Below are 20635 nucleotides of genomic sequence, written 5' to 3' on the forward strand. Positions count from 1 at the left end.
AAAAAAAAAAAAAAAACCTGTTTGGTTTGGTGACTTCTTATGAAGGCAGAAGAGGTAGAGACAGAATTTCTTTTGGTATATTTTTGGAAAGCACTTCACTTTAACATTTTTCAGATCCCCAGCTAGTAATATATTCTTCTTTTTTGTAAAGTGTGTGGTGACATTTTAGATGATTGATGATCTGCATACCTTTACCTCTCCATGTGAGCCCCACAGAATGACGGTGATATTGTACTGGAGAAAAAACACTTGGTATCACCCATGCATCATGCTTTTATTTTAAGACAACTTGGCACAACAATTAGATACATTGTGTATTATCTCGTGCATATAAATTACCTATAAATTAGGAAGATTTTTATGATTGACTTTAAAACTTAGAAACATAAGTTGTTTTAATTTATTGGCTTCATCATTTAGAATTCTTAGACTCAAACATAGCAAGATTTTCTACTGAAATTAAATTGTAAGTTAAGAATATAATTATGAACTCTACCTTAGAGGTAAAAGATTATTTCTGATACATATATTTTGAAAAAGTTATTTTTTCTTCATAAAATTCATAAACTTTTAGTAAATAAATATCTGAATGTTCTCAGAATTGGAACATATACCTTCAATAAAGTATCTATCACTGTGTTACTGTATATCATTTCAATATAATTTAAGGTCACTTAGTTTTGATAGCTTACAGCAAAGATTGATAACCCTTATTCTTTATTAAGCTGCTTTATTGAAGACCATCAAGATTTAATTTTTAAAAATCTTACCACTTGGTAGATAAATGGCTTATGAGTCCTGTTCTTTTCTAACTTTTCTAATTAATCTGAATGTCATTTGAGAGGGCAGGGAATAGAAGAGTTGGGAAAAAAAGTCTTGCAGGCTGACTCTTACATATATGATTTTTATCAATGTCAATTCCCAGATAATACCATCTGTGCTAATCCCTAACTCTTTCTACTGTAATGCTTTAAGTTGTCTTTCACTTTGATTTATCAGACAGCTGACCCTGGCCTAACCCTGTCAGCTTTAGTTCAGAGGAACTCTCACAAAAGATAGTCCTCTGATCTGACAAATTGATTGGCTACAAGGAAGTTTAACTGGAAAGGGATCTCCCTAACAAGTGATAAAGTCTGTTTTTTTATTCCCAGCTGACAGCTTTGGGTATGTGAATAGAATTTATAAAATGTCCAGCAGAAGAGAAGAAAGCATTATGAGTAATTTGGAAAGCTAAATACAGGGGACGCAATAAAAGGCCCACAGGTTTCTGTTTAATGATAGGTCTGAGGGTTTCAGCAACTATATTTTATTTAAGAGTTTTAAGTGGAGGCTAATTGAAAATGATCATCCTAATTAGAAAACAAATATTAAAATTCTCTTAGTGTTTCCCAGCTGACTTCAACTGGAGCATAATGATTAGGTGTGAGGATAATAAATTACAATCTATAGAAAATCTATTAATCAGATTAAGAAACAGGTTGACACAATATCCTTTCCCTGGTGAAGCTGATGAGTAACTTCTGCCCATGACACTTTGATTCTTGTCACATAATTTTACTATTCTCAATCAATACTCTAGTATGCTTTTATCCAAAAGGTGTATGACATTTTTGGTTGAATTTCCCTCAGGTTTTAAGAAGAAAACGGAGTTTAAATTTAAAAAAAAAGTTGAAAAAATGTTAAAAAGCCAATTTCAAATCTAAAAGATCCATTCTCTAAACTATTTCACAATTTTAATTATACCAAGCTGCAAAAATTAGGGCCCTTCCTGCCTCCCTCCCTCTCTCTCGTTCTTTCTTTGTTTTGATGGAGTTTTGCTCTTGTTGTCCAGGCTGGAGTGCAATGGTATGATCTTGCACTGCAACCTCTGCCTCCCAGGTTCAAGTGATTCTCCTGCCTCAGTCTCCTGAGTAGCTGGGATTGCAGGCATGCACCACCACACCTGGCTAATTTTGGAATTTTAGTAGAGACAGGGTTTCTCCGCGTTGGCCAGGCTGGTCTCGAACTCCCGACCTTAGGTGATCCGCCCACCTTGGCCTCCCAAAGTGCTGGAATGACAGGCTTGAGCCACCACGCCCAGCCATATTATTGATATTTCTTTCCTGCCTTCCTTCTACTTTATCTTTTTTCCCCTTATCCATTGCACCCTTTCTTTTTTCTTTTTTTTTTTTTTCTGTATTTTCAATCCATGAAAAGTATGTACTAAATGAACATCAGCCTATATAACTTATTCTTAGGAATATTTATGGTGACTCACCTCCTTCTCATGATGTATTCCCAAAACAGACCAAAATCAAGGATAGAGAAATTGATTTCATGTTTTGATGGAAAGAGCTTACATCACTGATTCAACATTGGGAGGCAATGGAAAATATATCTTCAGCCCTCATTGATGCCAGGAATGAAGATGTGGAGCCCAGAGGAAAGGAAGTCATCCTGACATGAAATCGTTAAAAATTATCCATGATGATAATATCAAATTTGAGAGTCCAGCTGTACAGCAGCAAGGGTTACACCGAAGCAGTGCTAACCCTACTCCAGTAAAATCCTGTGGCCATCTCAATAGCCATGCTAGGAATGACATGACTTTGTAGGTTTCCTCAGTACCTACCCTTCATTGATTTTTGCTTTTATTCTAACTTGACCCTCTCACCTTCCTGGCAATCATGTTAGCCACATGGAAACATTCTGTTTTATTCTACATCTGCCAAGGTTATCCAGAGTAGGTCTGCATCATATATAGTTTTCTCATAAGATGTTGTTGGATAAGGGAAATAAATACTTTAAATTGACAGACTCCAATTTTAAAGTTAGGTATCTGAAATAATATTGGAAGCATTTTCCAAGAATGAATACAGGTCTATTACTTGTAAGGACACAATTATCCTTTCAATGATGATGTTAATTAAATTTGTGAACAGCTTAATAAATATTATAAATAAACAATTAATAAACCCTCTATTTACAGTACCTGGCATTGTCATGCATAGAGTAATTTTTCAATAACTTTTTAAAGATTGGCAATAACCAATACATGTAATTGCATATCTTATTCAAGTCTGATATGAGATTCTAGGATAAGAAAAAAATTGGAACTCTTTTAATTTGTTATAAATTAAATATATAAACAACATATTAATATTAAGTAAATTCTGTTTGTAAAATATTTTTACGCTTTAACTTATTTTAATGTGATTTCTTCTATTTTTTTTTAATGTTCACCACTTTTTAAAAACTACCAAATATTTATAACTATTTCCAGCTTTATTAAGTAAATCACTACTTCCAGGAAACTGGTAAGTGTATTAATATACACCCTTCATATTTTTAATGTTTTAATTACCTAATATGTTACTCATAATGTTTTCTTCTTAAGGGTGATGCTAGATATTGGTTTAATAAAAAGAAAATAAAAGGAATTTGACAAAATAAAGCAAGAAAAAGGAAATAAAACCTATCAATAATATGACCTAGGATTAAGGAAAAGTTAAATTATATTTAACATTCTGAAATATACTAATTGTATATTTAAAAACAAAGAAAAGTAAAGATGTCTAATAGAATATGACCCCTCAACATACTTTGTATATTAAAAGTTAGGGTAGGCTGGGCGCGGTGGCTCACACCTGTAATCCCAGCACCTTGGGAGGCCAAGGCGGGTGGATCACCAGGTCAGGAGATTGAGACCATCCTGGCTAACACAATAAAACCCTGTCTCTACTAAAAATACAAAAAAATTAGCCAGGCATGGTGGCGGGCACCTGTAGTTCCAGCTACTCAGGAGGCTGAGACAGGAGAATGGCTGAACCCGGGAGGCGGAGCTTGCAGTGAGCCGAGATCAGGCCACTGCACTCCAGTCTGGGTGATAGAGCGAGACTCAGTGTCAAAAAAAAAAAGAAAAAGTCAGGTTAGATTTTGTCTTTTTCTTTTATATTAGATGGAGTTATTTGTTCCAATATTCAGATATTGATATATCTGGTGAGAAGGATAAAACTGAGACAGTAAACTATGAGTGTTTCTGTTGCTGAGAGTCCTTGTCTGCTAAATATCCCCACTTCATGTGGGTGGAAATTTCACCAAGGACCTCACCATTTGACCTAAGTTACTATGTGGGTGGAAGCTGCCATTGTCCACCCCCAACATCTAGTTACCAAGAAGTATCTGAAGTCTGTGTGTTCACCTTCAGAACAATGACAAAAGCAAAGGATCCTTAGGCATACCGCATGTGGGGAGAAGGTACTTTGGAATTGAAAACAACAACAACAAATTAGAGCACTCCAAGCTGATAAGGTAAGAAATGGTCAATTCTGTTAGATGTATGCAATGTTTTAGAAACAAGGGTTGTTTTAAATTTGTTTTAAGTACTAATGGCAAAAAAGTTTCTGAAAAAGTAAACTTCAATTGTCAAAGCAATCTGTTACTAGGAATAACATTTTCCCCGATAATTTATTTTAATGAGGAGCAATTGAGTTTATATTTAGCTATAACTTATTTCTGTCTTTGGGGCAATCTGATTAAACATGTGATTGTCTCCTTTTTGATTTATTTATCAGCTCTTACTTCTGCCTTAAAACGATGGTGAGTATTCAATTCACCAGTCTGTGTTGCTTCAAACATCTGCTCCCTGCGTGGTGGGGCTGCACTTCTCAGCCCCCACTGTATACCTGATACTTCTAGCTAACGATTCCTTCCATTCCTCGTTTTACATGAAATAATCGTAGCCATTTCTTTCTAACAGCTTTTGTGTTCTGTCTCTCAATTCCACAACTGCTCTAGGTAAAAGTAACAACACATAGTAATAATAATAAAAAGAGTGAATATTCCCTTTATGTTGTTTTGAGTTAGCATTTAGCTTAGACCAAGAAACTGTCTCAAAGAAACTGTCTCATCATGAAACTCCCTTTTGTTTACAGATCCAACTGGAGACATTTGAGTATGCCAGTCTTAACAAACGTGCTCTAAAAAACAAAGATATTATAAGAGTAGCATGGTTTGTCAAGTAATGTTATTGGAAATGCTACAAAATCTGAAAATAAAGTACTATACTTTCCTCTTTAAAATTTTGATTAGGCTACATGTCAATTTGCATTTCTATATTTAGCAGGGTGTAGAGTATCTCTTGATTTAGTAAGTGAAAAGATTTTTCATTGACAAGCTTTTATTGAAAACTCTGTACATAAATCATTATAAAAGTAGCTTGAGCTACAGAACTCTAATAGAATGTTATTAAGTTTGAAAATATTTTGGTATATATTTGTATGAAGGTGTATTTTTTATTTCTTTTAATGGAAAACTGAATTGAATCACCGATTTTCTAAAGGTATCTACTGGCCACTATAAAAGCACAGGCTTCAAAAGCCCAGACTAGACACCAATATTGAAGGTAAATTTTTAAACATCTTTGGTATCCAACTGATGTTTACAAGAACTGGCATTTTTGCATACTTTAAAATAAGGTTTGCATTTTATAAGCTACATATTTTTGTTTCAATCTGCTTTTAGTACTATGATGTATCAGGTTGAATCATTCAGTCATGCTGGTTTTGATCCACATGGTTTTCAAGCCAATTGAGTTATTTTAAGCACAGCATGAAAGAAGAATTTTCTCTTTAATCCAAACCATTTGCTTCACATAATGTCAACATATATATAACAGAATTAGCAGAGATTTTGCCAAGTATGCTATGATATACAATAAACAAAAGGCAAAGTACAAAATTATTCTGTTTTTGAGTTAAAATTATTCCACCTTAGAAAGTGTTTTGAAGTAATAATTCCTGAAAAAAATTTAACTATAGTTGCATATGATAATTTTGTACAGGTTTAATATTTGCTTGTACTGCTACAAATGGAAGGGTGTTCAAACAGAAATGGCATTTATTTCTGTAGTTCTTGGTGATCTTTCAGGTACATATAATAATATATCCTGTCCTCTAACAATTATGTGACTAATTTTTCATAATACTGTTATTAAATGCATACATTTTTTCCTCTATCTAAAATCAGTCTTGGGCTATTTAATGTCATTCATTTCACATTTCACTGGAGGGGAAAACACAAATAGTTCTGTTATCCTGTTTTGCCCATGAAATATTTCCTAATAAGCATTGCCACGTCAAATATAAGTGGATTGGCTTTAGAAGGTTAGTCAAACTGTTCTACTATTTACCTGTGAAAATTGAGGTCATGAGTTCACATAATGAAATGAATTCCCTTACACAGTATTTCTGCTAGTTGCTAAGTCACGGCTAAATGGATCCTTTTAGAAACAAAAGAGCATGTTTTTGACTCAACACATTTATATGGTTTAAATGTGTCCCTCCAAGCTCATGTGTTAGAAATGTATGCCCAATGCATGTTTAAGAGGTGATTAGGTCATGAGAGTTCTGCCCTCATGAATGGATTAAGACCATTATTGCAAGTGTGATTTAGCTATTGTGGGAGTGGATTCCTGATAAAAAGCTAAGTTCAGCCCCATTTGTCTCTCTCTTTCTTGCCCTCTCTCACACTCTCAACTTCCACCATAGGATAAAGCAGCAAGAAGGCCTCAACAGATGCTGGTAGTGTGATATTAGACTGCCGAGCCTCCAGAATTGTGAAAAATAATTTTTTCTATAAATTACCCAGTCTATGGTATTCTGTTTTAGCAATACAAAATGGACTAAGGCAGAAAATTAGTACCAGAAGTGGATTTATCGCTATAACAAATACCCCAAAATGTCGAAGCACCTTTGGAACGGGGTATTGGGTACAGACTGGAAGAATTTGGATAAGCAGCCTTAAAAAACTTAAATTGCTGTGAATTGAGAGTTAAAGGCATTTCTGGTGAGGACCCAGAAGGAGAGAAGAACTGCAGGGAAACTGAACTTTCCTAGAAGTTACTTAAATGGTTGAAATGAGAGTGTTGGTAGAAATATGGACGCTAAAGGCCAGTCTGAGGAGGTCTCAAATGAAATTGAGAAACAAGATACTGGAAGCTAGAGTAGAGGCCATCCTTGTTACACAGTTACAAAGAACTTGTCGGAATTGTGTTTCTGACCTAGGGTCTTATGCAAGGCAGAACTTAGGAGTGATGAGCTAAATTATCTTGTAGAAGAAGAAATATCTAAGCAGCAAAGGGTAGAAGGTGGCACATGGCTTCTTTAGGCCATTTACCATAAAAGAAGAGAACAGGAATGATCTAAAGATGGAATTTATAATTAAACGGGAAGCAGAAAGTAAAAATTTTGAAAATATTTAGGCTAGTCATGTAAAGAATGAAAAGGCAGGTTTAGGAGAGGAAACTAAGGGTGTGGCCAAGTGACTAACCTTTGCTAAAAAGATTATGATTGGGAAGAAGGGAGCCAGGTAGTATTAATCAGGACAAGGAGGTAAAATGCTCAAGGCATTTCAGAGATATTAGGCTGCCCCTTCCATCGCTGGTCCAGAGCAGAACCTTTAAGGCAGTTTTCAGAGAGGACTCTGTGGAACCTCAGTATTCACCGTCCTGTGCTGCTTCAAACATCCGCTTACCACATTGTGGTGGAGCACATCTCAGCCCCTGCCATGACCATAGCTCAAGTGGGCCTATTGCAGCTTGGCTCACCACACTGGAGGGCACAAACAGTAAGCCTTGGCAGCGTCCATATGGTGCTGACTCTGCAGACACACAGAGTGCACAAGCTGTAGGGCTGTGGTGGACTCCACCTGGATTTCAAAGGATGTATTGGACAGCCTTGGGGCCCAGGCAGGGCAGAAACTTGATGCAGGAACAGAGCCACCACAGAGAGCCCTCACTAGGGCAATGCTCAGAAGAACTGTGGGGTCAGGGATACTACATAAACTCTAGAACTGTAGAGCTATCAGCATAAAACTCCAGCCTGGGAGAGTTGCAAGCATGAGATTCCAACCTGTGAGAGTTGTGGTGTAACCTATGTCCAACAAAGACGTACAAGTGTGGCTGCCTGAGAAGGCCCACCCCCAGTCCAGCATGTCCAGGAGGAGGAACACGGAGTCAGGAAATATCATTCTGGAACTTTACAATTTAATGTTGTGTGCATTGTTGTGTTTTGTACTTACATGGAATCTGTTACTCCTTTCTACTGAATTATTTCTCCTTTTAGGAATAGGAATGTCTATCCTATGCCTGTTACACCATTGTATTTTGGGAGTAGATAGCTTACTTTGATTTCACAGGCTCACCTCTGGAGGAAAATTTGCCTCAGGATGAATTGTGCCTTGAGACTCACCCACATCTGATTTAGATGAGACTCTGGACTTGGAGTGTTTTGAGTTAATGCTTTAATAAATTAAGAATTTGGGGTTATTGGACTGGAATGAATGTATTTTGAGTGTGAGAAAGACATAAATTTTCAGGGCCAAGGGTGGAATGCTGTGGTTCGAATAAGTCCCCCAAAGTTTATGTGGTGGAAACTTAATCTACAGTGCAAGTATGTTGACAGGAGAGACCTTTTATGAAGTAATTTGGTCATAAGGGCTCTGCCTTCATGAATGTAATAATGCCATTGTTGTGGCAATGTGTTCCTGATTTTTAAAAATGAGTTTGGTTCCCCTTTGTCTGTTTCTCTCATTATTTTACCCTCTTAACTCTTAACATGGGATGATGTGGCATAAAGATTCCTGCCAGATCCTGGCACCTGGATACCGGGCTGCCTATCTTTTAGAACCATGAGCAATAAGTTTCCTTTCTTAATAAATTACTCAGTCTACGGTATTCTGTTCAGAAACACCACAAAAAGTGTTCACAAAACAAACTCATTAACCCAGGTATTTTCTGGACTCCTAATAGCATTGCCTTAAAATGTATACATTTGTATAAAAATGGACCTGTAAGAATACTTTGCTAAACATTTTGTTATCTGTTATCTATAGGTCAGAAAGTGTTTCATATTTAGTCTTCTCTGAATATTGTAACATGGAGAAATGAATACAATTATTCTTTACAAATGGAAAAACTTGAAGTTGGTTTTCAGATGTTTAGTAATTTTTAAGGTTAGTTTTGACAGATGACTTTTAGAAGAGCAGCAACTGAAGTAAGAGTAAATATCACTTAAATGTCAATTAGTGACAGATAATTAACCAGATGCTCCATGGGGAAAGCACATACAAATTACAATAATTTTTATAAGTTGCCAAACATACCGTAGAGATAAAACTTCAAAGAATTATATATGTTCTCAAAATTCTATTAGGGTAACAAAATGAAATGCAAAGATATTAAAAATATATTGAAAACTATTACTGCAAGTTTTCTTAAAATATAACTGATAACTTTAAATTTGTATTTAACTTACTGACATATACAAAAAATATTGTTAGTTGTGCTTGAACATTATGGCTATGACACTTTTGTATGTTCCAGTATCTCATGGAAACAGTTTAACTAATTAATTTATTTATTTTACTTATTCTGATAGATCTTACTTTCTAGTGAAATATTAGCAAATATATGATACTGGCTTTTTGAAATCATATTGTTAGGTACCTGCCTCCTATAAAAGCAAACAGAAACTTCTTCTATTCTTAAAAGTCTTTATGATATGAGAATCATATATTACTCTTCTAAATAATAGATACGTATTTCTGAAGATTTTTATGTTTAATCAAATTACATAAAGATGGGACTTATTACATGTAATGTGATATCTCAGTCACAAGTTAAACATCACACAAATTATTTGTTAGTAAATTAAGCAGCTTTAAATCTTCTGTCATCACAATTCAAGGCGACTTACCTTCTAAGAAAAGCACACATTCAATCTGAAGTCATTGCGTGACTTGCTCTCCCTTGGGTAATGCAATGCCCGATGAAATGTTAAATACACTAGCGTTTCGTGATAACAAATAGGACTAGAAAAAAAATCGTAGTTAAAAGACAGTAACAGTGTTGTAAAGATCAAGACCTTTAGGTTTCTCAAAGGTAAAAGACTTGCTGTCATAATCAATAATAGCTGTGAGCACACATGGCTCCTGTAAAATGGCGTCACTAGGAATAAAATTAATAACACAGAGACAACAGTAAAAGCAATTAAATTAGTCTTTTCACCAGTTATACAAAGTCCACTGATTCTGCATAAATAATCACAAGCAATTTTTTAGCACACTCTTACTACAGAATGTATCACTCAGCTATGACCTCTTAATGAAATTGAGATAAAATTGCAAAGCAGACATTTAACTTGTTTCAAAGACGGAATTGCATTTTCTTTAAGAAAAAAATAAAGCTCCTATTCAGTATTGTTGTAAAGTCATTTTACCCTTAGCATTTACCAAGGTATGCTATATTTTGAAATATTAATGCATTGGGAAGGCAGTAGACTACAGTAGGCTGCTCTAATTTTCAGTCCCACCACTTACTAGCTGTGTGAACTTGGACAAATGAAGGGAGTGTTCTAACCTTCACGTCCTCATTTGCCAAATGAGGATAATCATGGTATGACTCTGGTAGAACATGGGTGAAGATTGAATGGAATCTGGTAGCATGATCTCATGAAATGATAAAAATTTATAAAGAATGTCTGTCACAAAGAGCTTCTTTTATGTGGAAAAAGCATGTATATATTACATAAGCGCAAACTTGCTTGTTTAGCTTATTATTTTTGTTTTGATTTTGTGTATTTACTTCTGGCCGCTCTGCTTCCCTGTTTCCCCAGGCAATATAGGATAACAGTAGAATCCACCATAATATCTTATTGACATATATCTGTAGAGGTTTATATTGATGTACACCCATATATACATCACGATTTTAAGTTTTACAAAAACAAACTTATTTGCATTATGCTATTTTTTCGAAGATAATTTCTATAAATTATTCCAAGTCCTCTGAGGTAGCTCTTACACCTTTTTTAATGACTGCATAGTATTTTCTAGAATATACATAATTAGTCCTTTATTGAAGACTGAGCATTCGCTTGGTTTTAAGGTGATTTCCCCATTACAAAATTATATGCTAAAATGTTTAAATGTCAGTAAGTTATGCCTTTGTTTTTATGGGTTATAATATCAGGTTTTGAATTTCTGTGTTGCAATACACGTGTTTATTTGAGTTTAGAGACTGTACTAGAACACAAGTTCTGCAGAGAGCTTTGTTGCCATCCAATAATATGTCCCAAGTATCTAGAAGAGTGCATAGAATTTTTTATGGTTCAACAATGTATTCAAAATGCCTAGATGTGTGCCTACATTTTATTAAGCTCAATTTGTATTTTTTGAATAATTGAACAAAAGGATGTAATATTTCATATTTTTAAGACCAATGTGTCATTTTCTCTACATCCCAACCACCAGAAGATTTTGTAACTCTTGTATATTTTAAATTTTCTGATGAATCTGAAAGGAAGAGAGTCTACCTTGTTGTATTTAATTTATATTTTCATAATATATTTTATCATCTCATTTCTTGATAATTTGGGTTGCTCTTTTGTGAATTATCAATTAAAATCCTACCTGTTTTATTTTTTCTCAATTTGTAAGAGATATCCGTATTGCTATAGAAATTGACTCTTCAATCTTTCCTCTGCCTTATTAATACATTTCAGATCTATCATATATTTACTTTGCTTATTATTTGATATTCTTTGCTAAGTAAATGTTTTATTAGCATTATAAATTCTGAAGCACACTGAGTGAAAATGCTGCATATAGAGTTCACATTTTTCTTCAGAGTGTTTTATTATTTTTAATATTAAGTTTTGTGTCTATTTGTTTTATAAGATATAAAATGATATAAATTTCTTTATTTTCTTACAGATAAATACCCTCTTATATAAAGTACTCTTTAGTACCCAATCTTTACTTTTCTCATAGAAGGTAACTACTTTAGTCATAGCTCTATTCTGATAAATATAAATATAAACTGGGATCTAAGTACAAACTCTTTATTTGGTTCCATGGATTTTTTTTTTCTATATCTGTACCAACATGACATTTATTAAATAACTATGGCATTATACATTTTTCTGATACTAGGAAATCTCATCACCCATTATTATTTATCTTTGCAAAAGATTCCTTATCTACCTAGTATTCATTTATTCATATGAAATTTAAGATAATTTCAGATTACTTCATGTTTGACTTTCCAAACAATCCTATGTTGGCATTCTAGTAATAATTACATTACATTTTTATAGATCCTGGAACATAAGGAATATTCTACAATGAATGTATTTACAGTTTTTCCTAAACTTAAGAATTTTCCAGTGGTAAACATTTCTATTAGCTAACTAACTTAAACCACTAAACCCTTATAAAATATCCATACTTATCTAAATGCTCTTTGAATTATTTTCCTTAGAAATTTAACTCCAGGCGTGGCGCAGTGGCTCACGCCTGACATCCCAGCACTTTGGAAGGCCAAGGCAGGCGGATCATGAGGTCAAGAGATCGAGACAATCCTGGCCAACATGGTAAAACCCCATCTTTACTAAAAATACAAAAATTAGCTGGGCTTGGTGGCACACGCCTGTAGTCACAGCTACTCAGGAGGCTGAGGCAGGAGAATAGCTTGAACTGGTGAGGCTGAGGTTGCAGTGAGGCAGAGGTTGCAGTGAGCCGAGATCGCACCACTGCACTCCATCCTGGCAATAGACTGAGACTCTGTCTCAACAAAACAAAAAAGAAGGAAATTCAACTCCAGCTTCTGATGAAAAACTTAAGTTCTTACTAGAATAAAATTAACAATTTCAATTAGTTTTCTTCACTGGATTCAACATTTCTAGCTAGCAACATATGTATACATCTTTAACTAATTTAATCAGTCATTGTTAAATGAGTTATTAATATACTTAAATCTTTATGCAACTCTTATTTACCCCTCACAATAAAATGATGTTTTTTGTGTGTGTTATATCTTTGGTTTTGATTTTCTGGATTTTCTTAAGCAAATAGATTTGTCAGCTTCATATTACTGGCTGAAAAACTACTTGAACAGATTGTACATAAAGTTAACAGTCCTATGGAAATAATTTCTATTTTAATTGTATAATTTAGTACAATAACAAATAAAAGTTGAGAAAAAGATGTAGCATGAACTTCTACTATTCTTTTAATTTTATTCTAGATTTACATTTTAGCATTAATAGTTTTCAATTGAACTATACTTAAATTACCATCTAAATTTTATTTTACACATTGAAATGTTTAAGAGTCAATGGACCTACAGTCCATATAAATGTAAATTTGTTAATTGATCTACCTATCTATCCACACTTTCACTTTTAAAGACACCTAATAATGGTGATAACATAGAATTTGAATTAATGAAGAAATATTAGCCTGCTGTGTCTCAAATGGTCTCTTTTCATATTATTAGCTTTGTTTCAGATATGTTGCATTTACTAATTTATGTATCTTCTCCTTTTTCGGTATTTCTTTACATACCTTCTGCTACAATTGCACATAAAAAGAAATAAAAGATGTCGGCAGAATAAAAACACATAGTAAAGGTCACGTGTTCAAAATTGAGTGGTATCATCACTGGGAAAACATAAGATTCATAGACCACAAAGATTTTACTGTTATCCCTAAAACAATGTGGTTTTATATATCTAAATTCATTTCCTTACCACTCAAAATATCTAGCTGTGCTTTATTTTACTTACCCATAGTTTGATAGTAAATCCCCAGAACTAAGTAGACGTTTCTGAGACTTCTAGGATTGTGATGTTTTAATTCATTATTTGTTATATAAGCATTTATTGAAAATAAGCACTGTGCTTCTTTTGGAAATACAATGGCTATCAAATCATAAAGCATAAAATGTAGAAGATTAAGCAGAATAAATATATTTAATGGAAGAAGCAAACATTGTTACCATCCCGTATGGGAGAGAAACCACATCTAAGGTGGTGATCAGGAACCTCCCTACAGGGAAATAAGAAGTAGAACAAGTTTAGGTATTGATCAGGAATGTTGAAGGACAGGAGAGAAAATGGCTTTACCTTCTCTCTCTTTCAAGAAGAAAGAGCTAGTAAATGCCTATGATAAAGAGAAAATATCAGATAAACTGAAACAGTATGACAAATATAAACAGCATAACTGTTTATATTTATGTGTAATAAGTGTAAAGTGAAAAATAATCTGTTTAGCCTAAAATTATAAACTGAGCAAATGGTACAGAGGCATTTTGATTCTATCATAAAAGCAGTGTGATATCATTTGTAGAACAGATAAGATCAGGCTTGTATGAGTCATACCTCTCGGTTAACAGTGTGGAAAAAGGATTAGAAATATTAAGAGTAGAATATCTGCTGTGAAAAATAGAGAAAGCATAAAAGTGTATCTTCTTTTATAAGCTCCCCCATATGTATGTCTGTGCATTTGTGTATATGTATCATATATATAGTATATTCCTTGTTGTAGTCTACTTATGCTTATTGTAATCTATGGAAAAATGATACCAAATATACACCCTCTTCAAATTGTGCAACACAATTATTTCGTTAATAAGTTCCACTTTGTTTTTTTCAAAGCATGCAGTTTTGGGATTTAAACACCCAGGAAAGTCATCTTCCCAATTAAACTTGATTTTGTCCTAAATTCATGGTTATGATTAATCCATTAGCCATCACTCATGCCAAGCAGCAGTCAATGGATAGAAAGCAGAAAATTACGTTAAATACATTAATTTCTACATTCCATGAAGTTTTTTTAATGCTACAGTTACTTTCTCAAAAACACTTTGACATTTTGACAAATTTGTGGAATAATCTCTATTCCTCTTGCAAACAAAATGCATTTTACTCCAATAATTGATCATTTCACTCTAAATTATGATCAGTTCTGGTTGAATAAATGCAGTTATTTGACATCTGCCAACACTAATATTTTTCTTCCAATTTTATCTTTACCTCTTCTAGTCCAGCTATGGAATTTTAGTCTTTGTAAAATAATACCTCATAATTAAAATAAGTTTAGTTACCATATATAGTTTGCTATATATTCTTTTAATGGTCTCTAAATGCATTGTCCCTTTTAGGCAATTCATTTCTAGAAACTTGATATTAACAACATATTTCAAATATATATACTTACTAAGATACTTTGTAGAATTCATATATTTACGTACACTCGTTAAGTAGTGAAGCCTCACCAATATTTATATTGTACACTTATACTATGTATATTAGACTAAGGCTGTGCATTTTCATAATTTTGATTAAATGTATATTATTGTTTTAAAGAGTTTTATGTGGCACACATGATTTTTATTTAGAAATGATGCTTTTTTCTAACCAATATTTTATTGGAAGTAACTAAAATGAACAAGTTGTACAATACAATTAAAGTTCTTCTTCTGTATGTTTTTAGTTTTACTGCCTCTCATCTATATCAGAAAAATGGGAGTCTTACACATTCCTTTTTTCATTACATAACTGAATAGCTTAGTAAGTGTTCTTGTTTTCACATTTTGTCTCATTCTTTCCTATTGTATCTGGGTTGCTTATCTACCTAGTGGCATCCTTGACTTTTTAAATTCATCTCTTTTATACTATTGCAGATTTTGAAAATAATATATTCTTGTTAACACCTATCCACAGTTTGTGAGACATATAAAAGTTAAACTCTCTTTCAAAAAGTTTGTTTTATACAAAAGTATGAGATGCTGCAGTCCCGCTGTACTTTCATACTCATTTGGATATTTTTATATCCAAGGCCTTTCATGAGCTCTTATATATAGAACTTACCAGTACCACAAAGTCATTTATATCAAATTTTCCAGGCAATTTTTAAACAATTCGTTTTATAAAGAAAAGATTGAAACTCCAGGAATGGAAAGGAGTGTAGACTGAGGGAATGGTTGCAGGGTGGCCGTGGTGGAATAGTTTTGGAACATCGTTAGAGTGGAAATTCTGTGTTGCAAATGCAAAATTACGCCTGATACATAGCATATAAGATCTTTAATCGAATGGATACTTTTAATAAATGTGAATTTTCCCTTAAAGAGTGCAGTATATTTCCTAAATACAGCCTTATCAGGTAATCATTGTTTGAATAGAAGTGAAAACATACAAAGTAGATGAAGTTGAAGACTACCGTTCAAGTTTTTACTGAGAGAGGACTTTGCTTCTTGCAACTATCCAAACTACTTGGTTTTATTAGTTTAAAAAAGTAAATTTTATGAACTGTTTTTATCATAAAGTTAGGCAAGCAGAACACTTTTCTCAGCCTCTCTGCCATCAGTTTATTTAAAATCTATAAATACAGAGAAGCTAGTCAATGGGAAGGCACCTAACTGTTCTATTAAAATCCTCTGTTTGTGTCTTAAAATTTGAACTGATATTTAGTATTGAGAACACATAGACTACATAAAATAATTAAGATGTCCACATATTATTTGTATTGAAATATGAAGTTTCTCAGTATTTCACTTCTACAAAATGATCAGGGAACTGTTTTTGCATTTTCACTCTTTGTTAGTGACTTGTTCTCTTGGAAAGCTCTTAAGGTTTTAATAATATAATTATCACTTTATTAAGTTGATTTCCTAGAATAAGCCACCTGGCTTTAGCAACTACATTCGTATTTTCTAGGTACTAACTCTCAATATTTACAGTTGGTTTTATATATAAAATATTACACTTTGGAAAGAAATGAATGTGATCTCTTTAGCCAGTATAATGACTATAGTGTCATCTTACATGACTCACATACCTAGCTTTGGATTTACTTTCCAGATCAATTCCAAATCCAAGCTTTGACTGGATTTTCCAAAATAATAAACCCATCTTTTGGTGCAAAGGTCTCCAAAGAATTTTTCTCTGCATTTTGATGTGCTTTGTGTCAATGGAGTTTTAGAACATGTACCAGTATATATACTTTATCATCTCCAAAGGTGACTAAGCAAAGACTGAGTCTGATACCAAACATGTGAAAATAATTGAATTTGAGTATAAAACAAAGGGAAAAAAATGTAAAATGTGACTCTAGTGAGTAGGGCAACATAACTTGGCAATCATCTTTATTCAATTCATAAAGTGATATTTTGCATGTCTACTTATGTGTATCCATTACTCTAAAGCTGTGTTGTTCAATTCAGTAGTCACTAGGTGTATGTTGATATTGAGCACATGAAATGTAGCCAGTTCAATGGAAAAATGGAATTTTCAATTTATATTATTTGAATTGACTATTTAAATTTGAAAACAGCTGTGTAAACTAAGTTTTTGATTAAACACAAGTTTATTGGTTTGGTATAGGTACATTTCACTTAGATCACTGCAGTTTACCAGATTTTATAGTTGTAGTTCATGTGGCAGATGCATAAGTAGTTTCTGGTATTACACATAAATTTTCTTCTAGAAAATGTCATTGTATCATTTCAGTTTAAATGAATCTTTTCAACACAATGATTTCATGTTGTAGTGCATTTATTTGAACATTTCACATAGCGAATTAGAGTGATACCTATGCAAACTCTCAGATTTTGATAATGTAATTGTAAGTACTAATTATTTTAAAGTGTTTTTGTACTTATTTTCCTTCAAATTAAATTATTTTTCTCTTTGAAGTAAAAAAGTATGATCATATTTATAAATGTAAAACAAACTTTACTTCTCCTATGGAATTGAGTGGGGATACAGAAGCTAGTACAGATTGAGCATCCTTAATCAAAAAATGTGAAATCGGAAATTCTCCAAAATCTGAAGTTTCTGAGTGCCAATATAACACCACAAGTGGAAAATTCCACATTGGACACATTATCTTTTCACTGTATTAATGGCATGTCATATTTCTTACTGTTAAGTACTTATGTCTGAATATGCATAAGAAAATAATTGCTTATCCATAGCATAAAAATTCTGTCAGGAATGACGGGGTTGTCAAATAACCACAGGTGATCCAGACTGGTAGCTGAGATAGACACTTTTGCTTTCTGATGTTTTTTTGTAGGCAACTTTGTTTCATACACAAAATTATTTTTAATTTATTTTTAAATACTGTTTAAATAAAATTACACCCAGGGTCTGTGTGTAAGGTTTTAGGTGAAGTGGTGGTTAAATAAATTATTATACCTGAAACAAGTTGTTATTTCAGGTATGGAAAACTTTTCAAACTTTTAAAAAACTTATCAGGAATATTTTACAAAGCAAAAGATCTCAATAAGCTATCAAACAATTGTCTATAGTATACAAGATCTTTCTATTAATATCAAAAATCAATTCATTCAAATATTGAAATAATGTAAGTATTTTTCTGTAGCCTAAAATAAACAGGAAATAAAAAGCACTCTTCAATTAATACATTGGTTATGTTTTATCTCAATTTTTGCAAGGAAATGCTGTCAATTTGTGGCTTAAATTATTCAACTTTCATCATAAATTATATTCAACTTTTGTCATAAATTATATAAATTAAATTTTTCAACTTTTGTCATAAATTATATGCCATTAATATATGTCAAAGAAGAGAATCTGCTAAACATAAAGATGTTATTTTCTATCACAGTGGGTGGTGCCTCAGCTTCAACTAGACAAAATTTTAGATTAATCAGAATTCTAAAACAGACTGCATTCCTCTTCACATTTTGTTCTACTGTTAGAAACACATTGAAAGTATCTGTACATTTTCTGAAGCATACTTAATGAAAAGTTTTATTGATGTTTAGTTGTTAAAACCATTTAATATGTGCATGCAAATGTGTAAATCATCACCAGGTTTTGCAAATCTTGAAAGAAAAAGAAGGTAGTCAACTAACATTTTTTGGGTTCTTTTTCAGATAGAGTCTCCCTCTGTCACTCAGGTTGGAGTGCAGTGGGGTGATCTCAACTCACTGCAAACTCTGCCTCCCAGTTTAAGCAATTCTCTTGCCTCAGCCACCATAGTAGTTAGGACTACAGGCATGCGCCACTATGCCTGGCTAATTTTTGTATTTGTATTTGTAGAGATGGGGTTTTGCCATATTGGCCAGGCTGACCTCGAACCCCTGGCCTCAAGTGATCCGTCCTTCTTGGCCTCTCAAAGTACTGGGATTACACTCTTGTGCCATCGTGCCCAGCCAATTAACTTAATGATACTGTGTTCTCTACCAATGGTTGTTGTTTGAATGGCAAAAAAGAGTTTCACGTACTCTTTTTTTCTGAAAAAAAAAGAGTACTTTACTGTACTGTAAATTTTTTCTGTACTGTACTGTAAATTCCATACAGATTTTCTGTACTGTAAATTCCAATTAAATATTTTCTTGAAACAAGAGAAATGCATGCCAATATTCGATAGTTAAGACCCCCCTGAAATTCAAGTGATTTATGCTTTCTCACCAATATCACAATATATATTAACTAATATAAAACTAAATTTAGTACATTTCTGTACCGAAATATATGCAGAAATTGAAATTTTTCATAATACAAATCTATGATAATAACATTTCTCTAACAGGATAAATATGCAGAAGGTGTTTATTGTAATTGACAGAGTCATGTAAATTGGCTGCAAAGCTACTCTTTTTCTGAGAAAATTTTGAGGAATGCTTTGCTTATATTAATAAATGGAGTTTATTTTAACTTATCAAATGCCTATTTAATTTAATGCTAATGCTACTGAGTTGACAGTTAGTAGATTGATTTAATTTGGGAAGCGGTATTTTTGGAACTGTTATACGTTTGCTTCTAAGTTAAATTTCCTCCTTCCAGGCACAGGCTATGGCTGTGGCTTCCCTCATGTCTGGGTTGGCTGCCCAACTGCTCTGGCCCCCGCAGAGCTGCCGCCTGCGCTCTCACACCTTCCACCGCGCGGCACTTTTGGAATCACCAGTGAGACAATTGTGAAACCAGCTCCAATTTCTAAGGAAGAATTGTTGAATTTAATAAATAAACTGAGTAATGTTGATAATTAGATGGCCACCTTGTTCAGCTGCCTCTTGCAGGGCACACTGATGAGAGAAAGATCTGCAATGCTTTTTCTCCAGACAAGGATGTTGATGACTTTCCTGTAATGAATGTAGGACGAAAGTGTTTGGACCAGAATTCCATGTTACTGGTTACTCTATGGGATGTGCGGGAAACAATTAAGCGAACTGACATTCCAATCCTAGAGAAGAATGTGGTTGTGGCTGGAAGCTCAAAAATTGTTAGAATGCCCATTGTAATGTCACTGCACATAGATGGCACATGAACGTCCCAGAGATGATGCCACTGTTATAATATCTCCTGGATACTCTCCCAATGAGCAGTTGAAGAAACATAAATTTTTAACAGATAGTGTAATATCCGCTGCAGGCGTTCCAAACCTGTTCACAATAGATATAATCAAGGAAAGAGCAGCAGTTTTTGATGTGGGAATAACTAGAGTTCAAGATCCCGTAACTGCTAACGCCAATTTGGTTGGAGATGTGAATTTTGAAGGAGTCGGATAAAAAGCCTGTTACATCATGCCACCTCCTGGAGGTGTTGACCCATGACGGTGGCGATGCTAATGAAGAATACCATTATTGCTGCAACAAAGTGCTGAGGCTTGAAGAACAGGAAGTGCTGATGTCTAAAGAGCTTGGAGTAGCCACTAATGAACTGTTGTGTCATTCCAGTATGCAGGGGCATGTATCTAGCCAAGAGAAGCCATTAACCCAGTGATGAACTTGGGAGACATTTGTCATATTGAGATGGATACTTAACTCTGTCAAACCACCTTGGTTAAA

General features: G+C 33.6%; 1 pseudogene; it reads left to right on the forward strand.

The window, feature by feature from the left end:
• LOC108540754 (bifunctional methylenetetrahydrofolate dehydrogenase/cyclohydrolase, mitochondrial pseudogene) overlaps window positions 1-20570 on the forward strand; it is a 24172-nt pseudogene extending 3602 nt beyond the window's left edge.
• The last annotated feature ends 65 nt before the right edge of the window (window positions 20571-20635 follow it).

The sequence above is a fragment of the Rhinopithecus bieti genome, unplaced genomic scaffold (genome assembly GCF_001698545.2).
Source record: "Rhinopithecus bieti isolate Rb0 unplaced genomic scaffold, ASM169854v2 scaffold_18644, whole genome shotgun sequence".
In the NCBI taxonomy this organism is placed as follows: Eukaryota; Metazoa; Chordata; class Mammalia; order Primates; family Cercopithecidae; genus Rhinopithecus; species Rhinopithecus bieti.